Genomic DNA, 22936 nt, shown 5'->3' with positions numbered 1-22936 from the left:
CAGTAGGGCGCAACTATGGCAAAGGATTTCTTGAAAATCTTGTCAATATATTTTGTCATTCCTTGATTGACTGAACTGCGAGCATAAGCTGTGCATTTTAAGACAATACTTTTGTTTTACAAAATAACAGCATGGAAACTAAAATCCATTACTTGGGGCAGAGTCATGTCATTAAGGTCAGAAAAGACCTCAAAGATCCTTGAATTCAGCCATTATCCCATGCCCACCATGCCCTCTAAGCCCCAGCACCATGTTCTACCCCAGCCATATTCCTCTCTTCAATTTTACTGGAAATGTCTTAGTAACAAACACTTCAAAAACAGAGTCAGAACAATGCACAAGAATTCAGCTCAGAATGAATTTGGTTGCAATATATAATTGAGCAGCAGAGTGAGAGAGTTTTGAAATTATGGAGTTGATTTTAACAGTTAACACTAGCATTAAATACGCTATATTTTAAGCTCCTGCCTATTGACATTTATAGATAGAAATAGTGATCTGAATTCCCCTTGTGGGTTTGGCAGATAGGGTTGAAAGTTGTTTCATTTTTGTATGTAATTTTCTTTTGGCAAGAACGTGTGCGGGTGGTGGAGGAGAGGTCAGTTTGTCTATGTTTATAGGTGCTGACAAGTTGTCTCAGATTTATTTTTAATTCAGCTTGTTTAAAAATTGCATGGCAGTATGTTTTGTTTTTTTTTAAATACACAATTGCCAAAAGTTTTCATGTTAAACTTTGTGTGTGTGCCATTGCTTCTTATGACAGAAACTGGCTTCGTTGACGTATAGCGCATTAGTTAGACAATAGCTGGTTAAACCTGAGCTTCCAGAAGTTCAGTCATCACCTCCATTTGTTGGAAAGTTATGCATTCTGTGGTTTTGGTGTGTCATAAGAACTAGTTGATGCTTCTACTAATTAACCCAGTCAGTAATGCAACTTTTTTAGATATTTCTTTTTTTGCTGTTGTGAATGAACTCCCACTGAGACGTGTTATTCAATGAGAATAAAAAGATTCATTTTCCAGGTATTTGAAAGAGATTTTTCAGAGTTGGCAAAAATGATTATGGAAGTTTTGCTTATTTCTAAAGAAGATGAAATTCATATAGTTTGGAGCAATTTACAGAAGAAATTTGTTGCAATTAGAGGCAGAGGTAACCTGTAAGTGCTGTGATTATCTCAAGTGTTTTCAGCCCATGTGGATCACAACCAGCATGGCTTTGTCCCTGATTACTACAGAGGAGTTGGACTAAATGACATTTAACAGTCCTTTCCAACTCCACTGTATGATTTGCATACAGGTGCTTGGGGAAGGTGAGTGAAGGAGCAGCTCTCCTGGACGCAGCCCTTGCAGGCTGCTCTTGTAGGGCTACCACTGCCTTCTGCTGCACAGAGAGAAAACTGTTTTCAAGCACGATATTGGTAAAGGGAATTGCTGCAGTACTGTGACCAGGCAGATCTTCTCTCAGCTGTATTGCATTGTTACCGAAATGGTATAAAATCATTGTCAGATTGAGAGCCACGGGCTGCACAGAGTAGAGGCACTCTCTTCCTTAGCATGGCAGTTTCAAAAGGCTTTGGGCCAAGCATTGCAACTCTTTAAAAATAATAATAATAATACATGAATGTCCCCTTATGAAATTCAGTTGGATATTTCTATCCAATGTAAGCCAACTCAGGATGTGAAGCAATTAGCACTTCTGTAGATGGTAATCATCCATGGCAGTCTTACTTGGGTAGCTTTAGCCGCAGCTCTTTGGTTGCACCTTTTCTTTTTCTTTATCCAGAATGAGATGTATCACTTGACCATGGACTGATCTGAAATGAAAACTTAGATGAAGAGCAGTGCCAGTAGTAGTAAATGGTTACGCTGCAGGAATCAGAGCCAGCTGAAAATTAGAATTTTTGAAAGGGGGGTTGGAGTCTTAATCTCAACCAGCTCTGGAAAAATTGCAGCTCTGTTCTCCACAGGGAAGGAGGAGGGGGAAACGTTGATTCAGAAAACATGTGCTGCGCTCCACTGTATAAATCTGGATTTCAAAAATAAACTTTTTTAGCATGCTTGAAAGTTGTTGCTGACTACTGCCAACTAGAAGATTTAATAAAGAGTTTAACTTAGAGCAGCCTGAGCCAGCTCTGCAAACACATGCTTTCCTGCTGAGATCAGAACGAATATCAGTGCGGTGTGCAAGAGCCAGACTGTACGAGCAGGGCTGTCTGCATGCATCCCTCATCTGAATTCAGTTATTGTTATGGCTGGCACAGTTCCATGGCTGTAATCATTGCAGAGTGTGTCCAAAGATCTGCTCCAAACTCAATCGTGCTGCTTACATTTTTCAATTATTTTAGTAAGGCTCTTTCATCTGCAAGCCTAGTCTGTCTGGTGAATGGACACATTTACCTTCTCAATTATAAATCTTTTTATAATCTCTTGTGCTCTCCCTACATACCTTCTAGTGTTGGATTTTTGTACTTCTTGGAGTTCAGCCATTTGTGAAAAGCCTTTTAACATAAAGACAGCAAAAAATTATCAGATTGTGTAAGAAGTCACATTTTTCATTAGAACTTTTTGAGCTGCTTTTTCAAATCTATGTTTAATCCAAATATACTTGAGTCAGTGTCTTGATGGGGTAGATATGGGAAGGGAGTTAAAAACAGATTTCTGTTTTCAGCCAGGAGTTCAGCTTTTGTCTAGTGATGTGTGCTGATGGGAGAGGACTGAATTGGTGAGGGCAGCACATCGTGGTCAGACCTCCAGACATCTCCCAGAAGGGCTCAGAGTACTGAGAAATGAGCTGGGCTGGTTCTGGGAGGAATGAGACTTTGAGTAGAGCTGATTTGGAGGAGACCTGTCAAGCCATGCTCAAATCTATATAGCCAGATATGTTGCGTCCAGGGGAAATCCATAAATAAAGAAAGGATCCTCTTATACACGTGGCCATGTGAACAAAGGTTTGATTTGATTACCTTGTTTACAAGATCTATAACAAAGCATTGACCACCAGTTCAGAGGTTTCCTAGTAATGGCTTGTACTGTGAGCCTGCACTGTCTTAATATTCCAGCATTTAGTCTCAGTGTTCAGCATCCTGACAGGGAAACTCTGGAGTCACACTTCCATGTTTCTCTTCTATCCATTCTTGCTATTCTAAAATAAATGCCAGTGCAGCAATGGGTTAGTTAGCAAAGCAAACAACGTCTTTATGAGTGAGTGAAAAACTTTTCTTCCTTTATGCCTGATGACACAACAACATTAATAAATAATTGGCTTGGTAGTGCTTACAAAATAGAGCTTTCCAGCAGTGTTGCCTTTCTTTCAATGCACAGCATGATGTGATCTGTCTGAAATAAATTCTAGTAAATATTTGCGCTTCTCACAAGAACTTCCATTTGTTGTTACTGCGAACAGGGCAGCTAAAGGGGCACCAAGAGGGGCCTTTGTGGGATTGGTGTACTGGGGAAGCTTGTGCTGCAATTGCTTCTCTGTAGATAAACTGAATTATTCAGCCCTGTTTCTAGCACATTTCTAGTACAAATTCCCTTTGGCAAAAGGCAATAGTAGAATAAAAAATTAACTAAATCACTTTGGGAAAAGAACATAGATAAACATTGAGGTTTTTTTTGTTTGTTTTTTAATTATGTTTTGGGATGTATGATAATTATCTTTGAGTGAATCCAGTGTATCTCACGATAATGGCAAGATCTGCAATGTAAACAACTACCAGATAGATAAGGGTAGTCCTAGAATACCTAGGCAAAATGTCTGTTCACACTCATATCCAAAATACAGTAAAAGTAAGCATTTTCCTGGAGTATTTGCCTGGAAGCCTTTTGGATGATCAATCTAGTTTGAAGGATTTTAAGTTTTGCTGACTACTGTTGTACTGTAGTGTTGAGCCCCCCAACTCCTGTTCTGACCAGCATAGGCTTCTTTTCATCCTTTCCCTGTTCGTATTTTTCTATGGAGTGCTGCTATCTGTAACAACAGATACTCTAGATCCACGGATAAAATTTTGCAGTCATACATTCTCAGGTATCAAAAGACATGGTTGAAAGATTAGGCTCCCTTGCTTAGAAACTGAGTTCTGCATCTTGGATGCTTCCTCTGAAGCTTTACATGAATGTGGCTGTTTGTGGTTTCTCTCCCTTTGCTTGGTTTATTTTGGTTTACAGTCATGATGGGAGAAAAAAAAAAAAAAAAGCCAAAATGAAAAGAAAAATGAAACAAAAGCTAATTGGAGCCAATCAGTCTCTGCGTCTTTTTCTGAGAGAGAGAGCATTGAGGTTTAGTTTTATTGTGTCGCTCTGAAGCACGAGGCTGGTTCAAGGAAACAGCTGGCAATAAGCATTCTGCTAACAGCTAGGCAATTGCACTGAGGTAACGCTGCAGGACTGAGAAACCAAGAAAAGAAATAGAATTCAAATGTAAGAACTGTGCAATGTTTAGGGGGGGGAAAAAAAAAAAGAAAAAAGAGGAGAGCTTGTAGATTCTGGTGGCTTTGTTGCTTATTCTTGGAGCTCCACGTGTGTGCTGTTGAAAATACAAGTCATGAGGAAGTGTTTTGGATATGAACTAGGTTGTTTTGAAATGCCCATCTTGCTGAAGTTTATAGGAATGACAGGGAAACATGATAGCTGAAGTTTCAATGGATTGTCCCATTTGGCAGTCATTCCCAGCAGAAAACAACACCCTGGGAATTTTGCTTGGCACAACGTATTGCACTTTTTCCATGGCCTGACTTCAGCTATGTAAAATCTACTTAGGAAAAGGTGGTTTTAAAACTTCAGATATTGGCTTAGAGAGTCAAGGGTATTGGGGTGGAGGCAGTCAGGCTTGGATATTTAGCTGCTGTTCTGTTTTCATCTAACCCCAGACTGTTTTGTCCTAGAAATGCAAATTCCCAGCATCGTCTCACTTAACTGAGATGTTAAATTTAGGATCGTTAAGTGTCCTGGATTCTCAATATAGTCAATGAGATACAAGTATCTCCAAAGGTAATGTGACCCTTGTAATAGATGGATCTGCTCCTGAGGGTGACTTTGCTTGTGTGGTTGTGAGAAGTAGTTATGGCTAAACTCACAATTTGGGTGTCTAACTTACATAGTTGTATGTGTGAGAATTGTGCCCCAACATGTCTTAGTAAACATTTCTTCTTTAGGCAAAATGCCTTCTGGTTTCAGATGTACAAAAACATGACTTAAAAGGCCTGAAAGGTGTGCAGATGCTGTTTCAGAAGCTGAAACTCTGGCTTTAGCTGCTAAATAAGGAGAGAAGGGCAGGTTAAAGGAGAGAAACAGTAGATGTTATGCAGTGGATAAATGTAGGAAATAAATGAAGTATTGGATATTGGGAAATGTACCATTAAGTCCTCTGATTCTGTAGGGAGGTGGAGTGAGATGCTTGATGTCTGGTATCAGAAGCCAAAAGAAATTGGGGAGACAGAGAAAGATGTGCTGCCATCAGATGAAGGGATGATGGAAAGCACAGAGCTGTGCTGAGGGCAGAACTTGTGAAGATCAGAGAGATGCTGTGCCAGGTGAATAGAGGCAATAGGGGCATGTTGTAAAATACATTAGAGGTTATGCAGGATGCTCTTAGTGTTCTCTTTGGAATAAAATAAATGGTACAGCCCCATTTTGAATACTTTGTGCAATTCCAGCTGTCCCATCTCAAAAACCATGAGATGTTGAGATGCAAAAAAGGTGACTTGATCAGGGATGGGGTGGCTTCAGTGTGAGAGTGTCAGAAAGCCAGGTCTTTCCAGCTTTGAGAAAAAGTGACTAATGAGAGGAAGCAGGGTATATTGGAGTCATGTGAAGTCATGAGTGATGTGCAGAAAGTGAAAATATAGTGATTATTTATTATTTCTCTCTAGACAAGAGACCAAGTGAAGTGACCAGGCTGCACTTAATTAAATTATGGAAGCCATTGCTACAGGATGTTGCAGATGCCAAAATATAAATGGTTTCTTAAAGTGATCAGATGAACTCAGAGAAGAATAGTTCATAAAGACCCATTAAAGATACTGATGGTGGGGCCAGCCTGCAGTTCAGAGGAAGTATCTAAACTGCAGGTCTCCTTAGAATTTGTAGGGCATACCATGTACTTGCTTGTGTTCATGTCCTTCCCTGAAGTATCCATTCTGGCTGTTATCAGATACAAGATACCAGGATAAATGAATCTTTGGTGCAACCCACTGTATGGCTTGTTTTTTGCTGAATCATCCAATGAAGGTCTGCAGACTAGATGCAGTTTAGCTCTAAAAATTCTAATTTCTACTTATGATGTTATTCTTTGGCTTGTAATGTTATTTAATCTCTTGCATAAAAAGCAATCAACTGGTACAACTTTGTGTCTTATTTCCCAGTGTGCTCTCCTGAATTGTGTTCAGTGTGTCATCTTATGTTGCTACTGGCTCATATTATATGTGTATTAAGCTGATCTATGCAAATAATTTTTCTGCACTTCTTTTTCTGTAGCTGTTTAATAAGAATACTGACCCTAGGTCAATTACCTTTAATTATCTAGAAGTTTTCTTTTAAGTGTTAGTATAACCTTGGAAAATTATTAACTAATATGTAGACCCTTGTGTATAGTTCTCATTGAAGGCTGTTCTGCTAGCAATTAATATAATAGAATTGCCACTATCTTTTTGGAGTTATTAGTCACATCACTCAAAATAGTTTTTGCTTCAGCCGCCATTGCTCTGACTTCTTTAGAATAGCAGTATTTGTAGTCTCCTGCTGAAGTAGTGCTGAACCAAGCAGTAAACACAGTGGGATGCTGTAAGCATTCTGTAGTTCCTCTAGGGCTTACCCTACAAAGAATTTCATTTTTGTGTGACAGTTGCTAGCAGGCCAAGAAGCTTTTGTTTAACCTTCAGCATGCAAACTGATCTTCACCTTAAAGTTTGGATGGCATTTACTCTGAATGTAATTTGTTGGGGAATATCTGCTCTTCCCTGTGTGTGTTTAATACATATGGGTTAGTATTCTTACTGGTGCAAATTAAGAGTTCTGTCAATAAAGTTTTATCTCTAGCAGACCTTATGAATCCTTCTGGAGAATTGCTCATGCAAACCTGGACTCATATAGGTTTATTTACTGGTGCCTTTAAGGGGTTGTTTACAAGTAACTTAGAAAAATATGCAAAATTTGACATTCCTGTTGAGGTGGAAGGGGATTTCAGTGTCTTAAAAATGTAAGTAATAAAAGTCAAAATATTTTACATTTTTTCAAAGTAACGATTAGCTCTTCTGACTCTGTCAGACTTCCCACTGATGCCAGCTGTGTATCCCAGGGGTCTGGAAAAAGTGAGAATCCTTGAGGAATTGATGTAATAGTCTATTGTTACTTGGCATGAGTGAATCTTACATCAACAGGAAGCACTGAGCACCCTGCCAGCCTCCTGGTGTTTGACCTGAGACCTATAGGATCTGAAAGGGAAGTGCTATTTGTAGAATAGAGCAATCCTAGAGTTTGTGGCTGTGGAAGCCCAAGATTGTACAGCACTGTAGAGAGGTACCCTCTTCTATCTGCATCTGTATTTTTGCTGAGTAGAAGTTCCTTGAAGTAGGAATGCTGCTATGATTTGCTCTTCATTCAATGAAAAAAACATGCTGGAATTCCCTGACCAGCTCTGATTCAGAAATTTCCTCGTTCTGGGATTATACCCTTTCCCTTCTTCTTTTTCCACTTTCCTCTTCAGCTTACTTCCTCTGAAACTAGGTGCTTGGAGTTGACACTGCAAGAGGATGCTGGTTCTGCTGTCTTCTGCATACCTCTTTGATCTGTGTTGATGCAGGATAAATATCAGCGATTGGAGGCTTTTATTTTTAAAAGGTAACAGGTGATTACTAAGACCAACTAATCACGTAGTTTCACAAATGACTTTAGGCACCACCTGTACTTGTCTCTTCTCTCATTCCTTTCATTTTGTTAACATGGAGACAGCCACTTGTACAGGCTCGCTGTGCAGGAACAGGACTGCATTTTCTATGGAAACTTATTTTTTTTAATTATTTTTAAAAATTGTTTATTTAAGCTATTACTGTTTTATACATTTTGGTTTTGGGTGTGTGTTCACTCCCAAACTTTTGCCAACTCTGGAAGGGTCACACCTGGAGATTATTTAACGCTCGCATTTAGCATTCCCTTTTGAAAATCTTTAAAAGCTGCCCAACCAAAGTAAGCACTTCTTGTGCAGTCTTTTCTGAATGTGTAGGGAAACCTTGCAGAGTCTTTAGAGCTAGAAAATGGCAGGAAAATCAGGGACTCTCATAGTGTGTTTTTTCAAGTGCTGCAAGTGTGGTGATATGTGAAAAGCCATGAAGGGGAAAAAAATTCTTCATTTGTCCCATTCTATGTGCTGTGAAAAGCAAGAAAAGAGCAACTACTGCCCAGAGGATGGAAAGGGGCTACAGCTCAGAGGCAGTTGGCAGGGAATTGAGAACTTGAAGTTGATCAAATGCCAAACTGATTTATTGCAAGTTGTCTTGTGTAAATAGACAGCATCTAAGATCTCCTGATGTGTCATTAGAATGGAAATATCGGCCATGTCTTACATATGGGAAAGCTGAAGAATGGAAAACTCAAGCAAATTTCCTATGATGTAAAAACAGGCCACGGACGGAGCTGAAAGAAGAAGTTTCTCGAGTCTCTCTTTTTTTTTTTTTTCCTCTGTTGAACTGTGCCATCTCAGTTACAAAGGTGAGAACTCTTAAAAAAAAGAGGGAAAAAAAAACCAAAACCAACCTGGGGTGCTCTTGGACTCTAACCTGGTTGTGCTGGTTTCATGCTTTTCCTGTAAGAGTACTACTTAAAGCCTTACAGCAAAAACAAAAAAAGGAATGTGCTCCTAAAAGCCATTTTGATGAAATCCATGAACTAGCAGCAGCAAGCAAATCTTTCTCACTTTCCAGCTTGATAATAAGCCTCACCAGTTGACAGTTTATTTTCTTTCCAACAATCAAGTCTTGACTGAAAGAGCACTTGATTCTTGAGTAGGCAATAACAAGCGTAGGCATGGAGTTGTTGCCACTTGTGCTTTCATTTCAACAGAAAAGTTGAAAACCAGATTTTGCTGAAAATGAATTGAAATGTTTTCCTTATCCTTTTTTCTCCATGTATATCTATTTTCTGTTCAGTTTTCTTAAATGGCATTCACAGAATTTGACAGAGATCCTCACTTAATTTTTTTATTTTTTATTTTTTTGTCTTTCAGCTTTTCATTTTAGGCTTATATAACGAGGTAAAAGACTTGTCTTTCCAGCTTTTAAAATGATTTGATTTTCTATCCAAGCACAGAGGTGGTGAGCGGAAGAAATGAATATGAAATAGAAGCACTAGATCTAATAATCTGACTGTATATGCAGAAGACTTAAATGGAGGTCAGCAGGCAACGTACACTTTGAAAATTCATTTAAATTGGAAACTTCGCTTGAGTTTGTGTTGTCTAGATGGGAGATAATATATTAATTAGGAATTTGATTGATGTATCTGCTGTGAAGGCAAAACGGGACTTTTAGGCAGCACTTTCCCATTCATATTTATTCCATGAAATGTTTCCACATTCCCAGTGCTAAACTCCATGAAAGAACCAGATCATAGGTATGCTTGCAGAGCTGGAGCTATGGCAATAGGATTTGCTAGTTTTGTTCACAGCCTGGAGCTCTGAAGCACTGGACTTGATTTGTATCCTGAGACATTACTGTACAGAAGTATCACATTCATTAAGGTCTACTAATTCCCATTCATTGCACCATACAAGTGACTATGACGAAAATTAACTTAATCCCAGCCAAAATCATTAAATAGTGTCATATCTAGGGAGGCATCTGCTGTGTTCCCATTCCTTAGAATCAGAAAGAACCATTGGCTTCTACCTCACAAAGGTTCCTTTCTTAAGACTACCTATCGTCTTTCATAGTTTAGTTAAAGGAAACTTTTTTCTCAGTATAAATCACCATGGCTCCATTAATTCCTTAATGAGCTTCCCTTGCATCAGGTATTGTTACCCCCCAGAATTTCAACATTGCTTGAGTAGATAGAACATTTAAATCCCATCCTTCATTAGAGTAAAGCTCTTTTTTCTTTGTTATCCTTCATAACAGGTGGTAATATAAGAAAGCGATCTACCATCCCCCCAGATTCTTTGAATTCTGCTTCTAAAGCCGTACTTTGAATCATATTTCTAACATCTCTTAGGGTTTAGTGAAAAAAATAAAAAATAAAAAATAAAAAAATCATTTTCTTTAGCATTACACGTCCGTTGACTGGAAAATCTCTTTATCAGTGCTTTAAGTGAAAAGTAATTTTTTTTTCCTACAGAATCCATTTTAGGCTCCTGTACTGCTGGTTCTCAGTGTGAAAGAATCTATTTAAATGCTGTTTTTTTGGATGGCTTTTAATGTTGTTTTTAGATTTATACATGGGGTATTTTGCCAATGAGCCTCTTCATCTTTACCACTAGAATGATTTTTAATGGACAACCAGTAGTTTCATATTAAGTAGTTTTTTTCAGCTTTATTCTCCCTAGGGAGGAATGCACTGAATGGCTGGAAATGTCAGCAGCTGCATTAGTCGAAGCAGTTTAGCTGCTGCCACCTCCTAGATAAATCTTACCCGTTTTCATTTCTGTGTTTCTTACTGTTTCCCTCAAAGACAGCCAAGGAAACTTCCCATCTGGAATAATACAGATTAAGAACTAAATTAGTAGCTATTATAGATGAGCATTTTTCTATTGATTCTGGGGTGAAAACCATTAAAACTGGTGGAAGGGTTGGTTCCATATCCACAAAGCCAACAAAGCCAAATGGAAATATGAAGCTGAGAAAAAATAGAAGGGAATGTGTGCAGCTGCATGGCATAGAGCCCAGCTCAGAACCTGCCTGCCCATCAGGTAAAGTAGACACAGTGTGGGCACTGCTGCTTTTCATTGCTCGACACACACGAGATTTAAACACGTAAGCAAATTAGCTAAGATACTTTTCTGTCCTTTTGAGCACCTGAGCGTGAGTTCAATTGGGGACTGAAAATGAGTTAGACACACCTTAGGTATCATACAGTTGGGCATTGCCTGTCTTGTCCTGCTCATAACCTGATGGAGCTGGCATTTCAGCTGTATAATCCATCAGGTTGTGTCTTAGAAAATAGCTCTGATCTGTCCTTCATCCAAGTTTCTCAAATAAATGAGATCTTAGAATCATGGAATTGCTTGGGTTAGGAGGGTCCTCAAGGTTCCATCAGGTTCCATCCCCTTGCTTTAGACTGGTAGAAATATGTTAAACATACATAGCCACCTGATTATTTTAGTGTAATGGGTTATCAAACTTTATGGTTACTTTTGGAATGTGTATTTTTAATGTTTCCTGGTTAAAAAAAAGAAAAAAGTATAATTTGAAATTTTATTTTTGAACTACTAAAACACAGTGACCATTGAATTGCCTGGATGCATATGTTGTTAATGAGAACTCTCTAAGACTTTACCAAAAACTATTGCAACTGGGTTTTGGTACTCAGGAGTTTAGTCTGATCAGTTCATTCCAGTTAGGAGAATTCAATGTTGGAGACAAATGTCTTTGGTGTAATCCTGTTTACTTATAGAGATGTGCCAAGCACCTTTTCTTTGAGCACAGGAGGATCAAACGACAGGAGATTGTTTTCAGCTGGTACTCAGACCCGACAGCACTGTCTGTGCTTCTCTCAGTGCCGCATCCCACATTTGCCCAGTGTGCATCTGGATTTTCTTTCTTAAAAATCTGCTCATCTGTGGTGTTTCTGCTGTCCTCTTTGTCACACCCACACACCAGTCAAACAAATCATCTTTGCATAATTCAAATTCCTCTCTGGTCTTTCATATTTCTGCTTCAGCCTGTGACAAGATGTGTGTTAGAATCAAGGGTGGGGGTTTTTTTTGTTGGTTGGTTTTGTTTCAAAGGAAGGAATGCAACTATTGTGTTTTAAAGGAAGTGTATTGCTTACAGTAGTCTGTTCTGCATTGGTATTCCTTTTCTCAAACAGTGATAATTGTTTGCTAGGATGTGGACAAACGCTAAGAAAACATCTGCATGGGAAGCATTCTAGAAGCGGGACGCTGCCCATGGTCAAGTTCTTTGAGAGTACAGGGAGGATTCTAATGGGAATTGCTTGCTTGGCAGTTGTTGAGTCTGTCTGTATTTGTCATCGTTTGAGATTGTGGTTGATTTTTAACTTAGAGAAAACGCTGCTGTTCATCCCAACTGCTGTCAAAAGGAATAGAGGAGGCTATGACTCTAGGTCAAGTATTCCCCAGGTTCCCCAGTTGTGAAGACTTTGTCAATCTGCTCCTTGGGGAGCAGAGCAGCTCTGATTTTACCTATGGCCGAGCTGTGAGAAAGGTGCGTGCAGCATAGAGTAAAACTCTGAAGCTGCAGCTACCTGCCAATGCATTGGAAACACTAGGAATATGTATATATTTTCTTGAGCATTCTGTTTTCAGCACGCAGGCTACCAAATAAATGGCCTGAAACTTTTTAAAAGGAGATGATGATACTAATATATTGTGTCTAGAAATCAAACAGTTCAGGTTGTGCTTTATTATTTACAACTCTCAAGTGTATTTTAATATAACTCGTCCAAGTAGCACAGTGCTCTTTTATCATGTTCCTTCCCCAGACCATCTTTCCTCCTTATCTAAATGTCCTCAAAGCCTTTCATCTCCCTGGGAAACTGTCAGATGGTTATGGAAATCCAGCAGGCAGGATGAGTCTCAGTGGTGCTCATGGCTCTGAAGGAGAATCCCATCTTGCTCAAAGCAGCCCTGGGGCAAACTAAAAGACCACCCATTTGCTGGGCCAGAACTGAAGTTTTAAATTGTTTTATTTTTTCTTGTTGGTTTTTTTTTTCTATGCACTCTTAAGCAGAAACAGACAAGGCACTGTGCTTCCATACATATACACTTATGGATATACTTTTGGAGTATCAGATTTTCAATAACCTAAAGCCATTAGGAATGGTTCATGAACATTCAGGCATGCATACATAATTTACGCTAACTGAATCCATTTATGTGCACTCTTGTAAAACAGAAACAGGTTGCAACTTATTAGTGGAATAAATGGAATTGCTTTTTTATAGCATGTTTTACGCGTCTCCTTAATTTAAAGCTAGATCATTGAAATATAAAATTGGCCGATAATTACAATAAATATTCCTAGAATATTTCTACTCTCCAGCTTATACACAATCTGTTTCTTTTTGGAAAAATATTTGGTTTGGGATAGTTCAATTTATACTACAAGAAGGTTCAGATCTGCGCTTGTGGGTAAATAACATTTAAATGAAGGCTTGAGGTAAAATGTGAAGTTTTGCCCCAGTTAAATTATTTTTGCTGGAGGTTTCAAGAAAGGATCGAATCCAGTTCAAAATGGCTTTTGCTCATAGCTAAATTCTTCCTATGTTATTGGACAGCTTTGCCAATATTATGTTACTGAAGGCTGGAGGGGAAAAGAATGAAAACAAAACACAATTTTCTGATGCTGTACTGAGTAAGAAGGTGGAAACAAGTGGTTTTTCCTGTGTGAAAATATCCCTTATATTACAATCTAAACCTTCAAGTAGAAGAACTCCCAGTCATGTTTCTCACTGTACATGAAACAGCGCAGCAGATCATGCACAGCACATCATTAGACTCATGAGGCTGATTGGCTTTGGGAAGTACAGTACAGCTGTAGCTCTACTAAGGAACATACATAGGCTTTCTGAATATTGTTTCATTGAAGTGTTTAAAAAATCCTTGTGTGGCCAGGTGTCTGAGCTACACTGCAGTCAAAATAATGATCACTATACTCAAGAACTAATGTGGATCTCAGGGCTTGAATTTTTTGCAGGCTAATAAGCAGATTTGTAATTAAACCATTATTATGGCCACTATGGGAAAAGGTATGCTGCGGGACTGAGCATTCACAAAAGGTTTAGTTGGGTTCTGAGTCTTATTTGGACGTGGTTTATGATCTTACCCACTTCAATGTTTGTTATTTAATTAAAAAAATAAAATCTTTATTAGCCATCTCTGATTTAATTCTGATCAGATGGATTCAGATCGTAATGGTTTCTTTAATTCTTAACTCAAGGAGTAAATAAGGTGGGACATACTCATTATTTTTCTTCATGACTTTACTTGTGTTAAAAAAAACACATGGAGAGATGTAATTGCAAAACCACAGCTTTTGCACAGAGAGGGCTAAATTTAGAGCAATTGGAATGACTTCTAATGATGTGTTCTTTTATTGCCTTTCCTCAAAGAGAAACTATATATCTTAAATTTTTAAATAGTCATGTAGGATGTAATACTTTCTGTTCTTAGGATATTCAAATAATCACTTTGAAAGGATCAGATGCATAAAGTTTCTTTTATCCTCATGCCCTTATTTTAAACAAGTTGAAATGCTAATTGGAAAAAAAAAGGGAATTTTGTGGATGTTTTGAGGCTGTCAGATGGCGCTTTGCCTTTTCCTTATGTCGAGTTTCATTTCCAGTTCTTCCCTCTTTGCTGCTTTTGAAAATGGAAATAGTAACTAATATTTCCTCCCTTACTTAGCCCAATCTGATCAAAGTCAACAGCCAGAGCTCCATACTACACAGCTTTCCTGTTTAGAAATGCTCCAAAGCATCTTGGTGTTGATTTTGTCTGGCAGAAATCTATATGTTTTAGCAATGCTTTCTCATGTTGTATTGATGAAGGCAGCTGCCAGATCTGCTTCCAAGGTATCATAGATAGAGGAAGAAGATTTACAGAAGCGTTGGACTTTGAACGTTGACTCAGGTAAGTAGTAATCAACGCAATAATTATTTGTTTTTCTTTGTCAACTTTGTTACCAACAACTTGGGATTACATGACCATGAGTTTAATGGCTAGGTCAGACTATCCAGAATGGTTATGACTTTAAATCACTTGCATTAATCCTTTTGGATTATATCATGAAAGCATAGCCTGTAGCTGTCAAATTACATATTCACTGTGAGTGTAGTCTGTTTAAGTTCAGGACATAGCATCGTGTATTCCAATTCAATTTATTTTTATATCTCATCTTTCACATGGAGGGTCTGAAAATGCTCAATAGTGAGAGACAGAATAATGAGATAATGCTTTACAGAACTGTGTAAAGTGACTTGCATGTAGACAACTAGCAAGGCAGAGGTTGGGTTTGAGTGAGAGAAGACAGAACTGCAAATTAAAAGCAGTAGTAGTATAAATAAACAGCAATTCTGATTTGAAGGGCATATGGAAAAGGTTTGTATTAATGTTAGCTTTTATTAAAAGGCAGCAGTAGAAGAATAAAGCTTTCTATGTGTACTGTGGTGCTACTTTGTGCTAAACAATATTTTGAATTATAGGAATTTGTACTATCAGAATTGAACAGCATGATTCTAGATTTGTTATAAGAGGAATAATGTGAGGATGTAAGGGTAAAAACAGTATGGTAGTCTCTGCCTGATGACGAACTGAGTGTTCCTGCTGAGGAACTTTGAAGGGAGTGCATGATTAAGCTGTATGAATGAAGGAAAAATGAGAAAGGAAGCTTTTAATGTTCATTTTAGACAAAATTAATCCTAGTCTGAGCAATACTCATAGTGACAATATGGAAATACGCACTGCCACAGGTTGTGTAGATAAGGGGATTCCTCATCCCTAGAGGTGCTCAAGGCTGGATTGGATGTGGCCATGGGCAGTCTGAGCTGTTGGGCCACAACCAACCCATGGCAGGGGGTTGGGACTGGGCGATCCCTTCCAACCTAAGCCATTCTGTGATCCTTTGAAATGATCACAAGCCCTCTGGCAGGGAAGTGAGGAGAAAAATGAGAATATGAGTGTGGTAAGATGACAGTGTTTACTCTCGGATTGTTTCACTTTCATCCAGGACATGGTACTTTCTCCATTTCTCTTAATCTGCATTATCTACCACTGCAAAAACAAAGCAAGAGTTTCCTGTCATGGGATTTAATGGATTTTGATAAGGTGTGAGCCTGATGAACTGTAGTCAAGAAGTAGAACTGAGTTCTTAATATGAAGGTGGTAGCAGCAGAACCTGGAAGAATATTTTACCTTTGAAATACTCTAAGAAAAGTCAATACACTTCAGCATCACGTTCCTGACCTACCTTAGCTGAATGCACAAAACTTCTATTGTAGACCAAACCTAAGTCGAGGATTACAATACATTAATTGCATGAAATTGGCTGAAGCAAGCTTAGACTGGGGGGAAACATATAGTTGAATGTGCGAAGCCTTAAGCAGTGAAAAATGAAGATACAAAGCTAGGAAATAGAAAAAAGCTTCAAATGCATTTTGCTCTTTGAGGACAGCATCAAAAGCAGATCGCTGGAAAGGTTTGGGAAGGACAGACTAAACAATTAGTGCTGCCTTAGAAAAGAGATTAATCCATGTTCTTTTTTTATTGTTTGTTTTTATACTATACAAGTGACTGGAGGTGAGGGGAACAACATTTGGAAAAAGGATATTATTTCCATTGATGTTTAGAGGTAGTCGGTGAGAAATGAAGTGGTGATTTGGGTAGTTAAGGACATGTTAAGGTTGTGAGGAGAAAGAGCAAGTGAAGGAAATGGTGAGAGAAATTAGGGATGGAGAAAATTGAGCAGGATGGCATAATGGAAAAGAGATTTTAAAAGACTCATTGCTTCCTTTTGTAACCTGAGTACTTATGCTATGATTGTAATTATATTAATTTAATTGCATCTCTGCTTTGTTTCTTTAGGCACAGTTATGTTAATTCTGAAAGAAATCCTGAAGTTCTCTCACCCAGATCAACAGCATTTTTAGAAGTAAACCAAGATGTCTGATGAGATACAATCAATCCATTGTAAGCCATGACTAAACAAATCTCTCTGATGGAGAGGAGAAGCCCTGCTACAGAAATTGCCAGCCGGTTTGGTTGGTCTTTGCTGACCTGTGCTCAGCTCTGAAAAGATTTGTCTTAGAAGGTAACTTCACTCTGATTTGATGAGATATGTAACATCCGCATATAGTTTTCTGCAAAATTTTGATATGCACCTTAATATGCAGTGTAGAATGCTGTAAGTCTGAATTATAGAAGTTGTTGTACTCTTAAAGCACCTTTATATAAATGAACTGACAGGAAATCTTACATCATTATGTTGTTGTTTTTTCCAGAGATGAATTTGTCACAGTACAATACAATACAGAACTAATATATATATATATATATACATATATATATATATATATATATATAGTTTTTAAGTATTGCTAATATATTACCTTGTAATAAAAAGTTAAACTGTTGAACATCATTATACTACAAAAACATAACGACCCTTAAGATAAATCCTGACATAAATTAGAATTGTTTGCACAGACCTCCCAGCAGTCTGCTAAATGCAGTTTGCTACTTGAAGTTTCGTAGCTGTGCTGCTTGAGAGGGGCTATTCTTTTATACATAGTACTGAGCTGTGATGCAAATTTCCACTGTAACAGGGTATAAATAAGCATTGTTTTCTGCTTTTCATTGTTACATACGCTACAAAAGTAGAAAATGTGTTTGAAACGCAGTCCTCTCAGATTAATTGGGCAGGCTTGCGTTCTGTCTCAGGTAGGATATTAGGAAAATCTTATATGAAAGAGCAGTGATGCAGTGGCACAGCTGCCCAGGGAGCTGATGGGCTCACTGTCCCCAGAGGTGTTCGAGAATTGAGGAGATGTGGCACTGAGGAGTGTGGTCAGTAGACATGGAGGGATTGGACTGATAATTGGGCTAGATGATATTAGAGGTCTTTTCCCTACGATTCTGTTCTGAGAGAGGTTTTATACGTAAATGATTTCATCACCTTTAAATGACTCTAAATAGTTGATCTTAGATGAATACACATAGTTTCTGCTCTACAGGGTAGTTAATAAAATATGAACTTAGCACATAGTCTAATATTGATTTATCCTGGATAGACTGGGTTGATATTAGCTAATGATGTTTCACATGGACAGCAAATGACTTAAAAGACCTCAGCTTTTTGATATTCATAGTGTACTGTCAGCACATTCTGCAAATATATCTGTATATTCCCTATACAACCCAAGGGATCTGCACCTGAAGCATATCACAAAATTGGTCAGATTTTTTCTTGGTATCTCTTGGAAATATTTTGTCAGATTTTGCAATTTAGGAACTTGGTTAGAGCAAGTGGTGACACAGAATCTGATGCTCAAGTAAGAATGTCCTCTAATGTCACTCAACATAACAGTCTTGAGTTTATTGTCATCCAGAAAAAAAAGTTTAAGAATGTCTTGCCCATCTCTGGGAAAAGCAGAACCTTGTTTACCTGTTCCCTTGTGTTTCTAGTCCAAGATCCAAGCTGTATTATCATAGAAATGTGGAAGGCATAATTTATCTTATTTCAGAAACCTTGTAGTCTTGCAGTGAGCCTTGGCCAATAGTAGGGTAAAGCAATCATATAAAATAAATGGTTTACCAAAGGATAATGAAAGCCAAGCAGAGTGAACAGGATGGAAGCGTGAGAAATTGGAGATTTGCTCCATGGTGTGTGGAATAGGGATAGCTGTAGTTAAGACTGGGATAAATGTTGGCACTGGAGTCTGCTTCGAGAGCTAAATCTTTAAAACATGAAGACATGAAGAAAGAATTTTCAAAACACAAAAAGGAACAAACCAAAATTCTAGGCCTTAACAATTGTGGTTTGTTTTACTTTTATGACTGGGAGACAAAATAATAATAAAAATAAATGAATAAATATATATAAATTGACACTGTATTTATTCCAGAAAATTATTCTGGATATTCTAGTAATAACTTTTATCTAATTTTTCAGCATACTTGTATTTGGTGCATATTTATCAGACTGTGTGTTGCAGATAAGTGTTGTACAGTTTCTCCTGCCCAAACACAGATGTAGAAGAGCCTCCAAATAATACTTATATTTATCAGAGCTCTGCTGAACATGATTGTTTCTTCCAAATGAAATAAACATGTTTTTTTAAGCTACTTTTCCTTACAAAGTGATTGTCCTTTAAATTTGTTGTTTTACACAGTACAGAAGTATTTACTTCTAAGAAAAAACTGTGACAAAATTCTCTTTTCAGTTCTTTCTAGATGATCGAGTTGGTGAAGCTTTGGAAGTGGTTGCATACTCTGGGAGATGTGTGATAGTACCGTCCTGATTTGAACAACTTGAACTGCAGATGTCACTCTCTCTGGGAACTCAAACCTTTTGTTGCCTGCAACACCAGACCACACAAACTACAGAATTTCTTACCTTGTAGAAATGTCAGGAGGAAACGTGGGCTGTGATGATCAAACCCAAAACTTAGTGTAGATATTCTAGAAAATACTCTTTGGGATCTTCAACCTTGTGCAACTAAAGTATCTACATTATTTAATGTCTCTGGTGCCAATAACATGCTGGTGCTTTGGTACGGGACCAACTCCAAGGGAAGAGTGCCACCTACTGAAATACCAGTTCTCTATTTTGTGACATACATATCTACCAGTTTTTCACCCAAAATAGTGACCAAATCCAGTCTTGTGTAAGATATGCAATACTAAGGCCTTGACATGACATATCCAAATGTAATGTTCCCAGTGTGGATGAGATTATTGTGCTGTGGCACTTGGAACATAATCCTTTCCTCCTTTGTGGACATTTGAACACAGATTTTAACACAGTAATTATAAAAGACTGCAATATAAACGAAGATAGTAACAACCAACATAATGTTACTGTTATCTGACCCTGATTTGAACTCTCCACTGCTATAAAAGCTAAAATCTAGTGCTAATGATTTCTTTGAAAATACACTAATAATTAATGCATTAGTTCAGTCTTAGTCTCATAAAAATTAGAAATGTCTTTAAAAAGAATTAAAACAATAAAGCTTTTCATGCTTCCTCCTAGATACTAAAATGCATTTTATCAAACTCACTCATGCAAAGAAATTCAATTATGCTTCTATAAATATGGGTCGAATAATGTATATATTTATACCATAAATTCTTTATTCCAGTATGACTTCAATTGCAGATCTTCCTATGGCTTTTTTTTTCCCACTAAATCTTTCTTTTGGCAAAGCAAAGGGGAAAAATCCATCTTTGGAAATGAACTTGCACATCTCCAAATCAAAATGGGAAGAATTCAGTTATGTAGCAAAAGCGAATCTCAGAGAATGACCGTTTTGGAAAAACTTCAGGTAAAACTTCAAACTTTTTGTTCCAGGTTGGTAATTTACATTCCCATGGATCATTTGGATTAAAGGATGAGTATGGTAACAGTGTGAAACCAGCCCAAATATCTCCAGAATATGAAGCCTGGTGTTTTAATGCCTCTGCTGAAAACTGAGATACTGCAATACTGATTAAAATAGGAGCAATGAGACTTTCTGAATGGGAAGAAGATACATTCTGGTCTTTAATGGTTGAATTTTAATGGTTGTACATTCCTTTATATTATATAGTGTATTTTCTAAAGTCCTTCCAGCATACAATTGCTATATTTGAAGTAGAGGTACAAGCTCTTCCAGGTGGCAGGTGGTTCTAGATATTCCACACACTCGACAAAGCAGGTTATAACTCAGCCATTACAGAATCTACCTGTATTTCATTTTATTTCTTTGCTCACCTTGAAGAATTCGTTCCCTCCCTGGCAATTAGAGCTGCTGCTGTAGATCTGTACAATGAGAATGGACTGGAATATAACACAATGCTAAGTGCTCATCCTGAACTCTGTGGTCCTGGAAAACTTGGGGTGCGTCTTCTCATTGAGCCCCAATATAGCTTAATTGCAATGGCACTGCTTAAGGCCTACTGAACTCATTAATCTCCTGTTGGAAAAGAACAGCTGACATAACCATTCTTTCTTTGTGATGAAGCAGAAAAATTGATATAAACAAGCTATTGTAATGCTTTTTTTATGCCTTTTTCTTTGCTCTCCTTCATAGTTTCCTTCCTTGGGTTCTCATTAGGTGTGTTCTACTGTGCTCATGCTGACAGGTTTCAAAGGATACTGGAATAGCAGGGTCTGATGAGAAGGTCGACCTTTCCTGGCATGCACTGGCTTCAGGTACACCAAATATTGGTCATCTTCCAGGAGGGCAAATTCTAGAAGATGTGAAGGCATCCAAACACTTGTAACCAGGGTGTGATTAGTGTGGTTTAGCACTTGGCTGATTCACGTCTACTGAGAGGCTCTTTTTACTGTAAAGAAAAGTAATGAGTCTCAAATGTGTCACTTGTTAGGTTCCCCCTGATCAAGTTCTTAGATCCAGACAGCCCATGTGTAGAGGGTGTTACATTCACAGAAGAAATTCCCCAATTACAGAATCACAGAATGACCCGGGTTGGAAGGGACCTCAAGGATCATGTAGTTCCAACCCCCAATTATGGGGGGGTGAGGGGGGAACGATGACAACGACGACTCTTATGTATCCTTGTCTTTATTTCCCTGTAGCTTTTTGTCTGGAGTTTGATCTTTTCTGATTATCTTAAACGTGCAGCTTTCTGGAACTCCTTTACTTGTCGTGATTCTTAATGTACGCAAGAACAAACTGATGCTTGATTCTTTTTGCAGCAAGTTGCTGCTGAGTATAGATGGTGCGGAGCGTTGAGTTACATGTATTTTCTTTATTTCTTTGCAAAAAAATAAATAAATGAAGTGACAGGTGCTTAGCCTCATTTTTCATGCTAGCTTTGCCATGCCATTTTCACCAATAATGAAGGCAGCTGCCAGAGCCTGAGGAAATCAGGCGAAAAATTCATCTGGCAGGTAGACCCAGTCACTTTAAGAAATGTAATCTTATGTTAGCAGATGGTAATTAAAAGGCAGAAGAAATAAAATTTTGTCTCAGTTTTCTGCACTGTTACATCAATTAAATCTGCAACAGAAACGCAAGCAGAAAATATAATTTATTTTCATGTGGCAGTGTGATTCTATGCAAATATAATGATTTGTTTTACAAAGACAGTTTTTTAAAACTAAGTAGAATAACTGATCATTTCTATAGTGTCTGTGTGTGTGTGTAGTAATTCTTTTGTTTCCAATATGCCTAATGCAATGGGAAGCATCTTCTCTTTCTGTTTTCTGTTCAGCTTAAAACTGGTGTCCCACTGTCTGCATGCTTCCACTTTCAGTAACACCGGTCTTAATTCTGAGAGTTCAGTAAATCTAGATTGAGCTCAAGTCTCAGCACAGGTACATCCTGTTAGAAAAGAATATCTAGAAATCATGAGATTGAACCTGGTAAGAATTGTTAAGATTGAGCAGGAAAACAGTGTTAAGACTGAAGAGATTCTAAAGGTTTTTGGTTGTTCCTCTGGCTTAAAGCCATCCAGTTATGAGGATGGAGTTTCATCATTCCTCATATGGTACTTTTTATGGCTGCTAGGATCATGAACATCATGTGCAAATCAGTTGAAGTGTGAAATAATTAAAGCTCGTTATGGCAGCGATGAAACAGAAATGCTACTGTAGCTGTGTCACCATTTCCATAGCTAGTTTTGATTTGCAGGGATTCTATGACTCACGCATAAAAATTCACCCAGTTTTGAAACAATTCACCCAATTCTGAGCACTATGGCACAGTCAGACTTTGAATGATATTTTTACTGAATGCAGTTAGTATTTTTTAAGGACGTAGAGTTATTTAACTTAAAATTAATTGAGTTACCAGGCATTTATTTGTACTTCTGCAATTCCATGATAGTTTGTGATACTAAAACAGCATGCCCTTTCTTACATTTCTTGAACAAAGTTTGCATTAAAAATGATGAACGGTAACTAAGAAATTTTGCTTTAAAATGCAATTTCTTGTTCTTCTGTTCTGTTTACTGATTACTGATGCCTTTAAGCACAATGGAAGTTTTATCACCATATCTCCCATTCCAGTGAAACCAGTATAACAAACAACACTTCTGGAAATTTTAA

At 37.9% G+C, this 22936-nt stretch overlaps 1 long non-coding RNA gene across 2 annotated transcripts in view; it reads left to right on the top strand.

The window, feature by feature from the left end:
• The window catches only part of LOC107318789 (uncharacterized), a 31833-nt gene extending 14861 nt beyond the window's left edge, over positions 1 to 16972 (top strand). For both annotated transcript variants that reach the window (XR_004308568.2, XR_014934331.1), the window contains one exon: positions 16747 to 16972. This is a non-coding gene — a long non-coding RNA (uncharacterized LOC107318789). The remainder of the gene's footprint in view (positions 1 to 16746) is intronic.
• Positions 16973 to 22936: the final 5964 nt, after the last annotated feature.

Source organism: Coturnix japonica, chromosome 14 (genome assembly GCF_054131305.1).
Source record: "Coturnix japonica strain WE chromosome 14, WE-NBRP24, whole genome shotgun sequence".
NCBI classification, from domain to species: domain Eukaryota; kingdom Metazoa; phylum Chordata; class Aves; order Galliformes; family Phasianidae; genus Coturnix; species Coturnix japonica.
The sequence above is the reverse complement of the archived record's forward strand: the minus strand, read 5'-3'. Positions and strand labels throughout refer to the sequence as shown.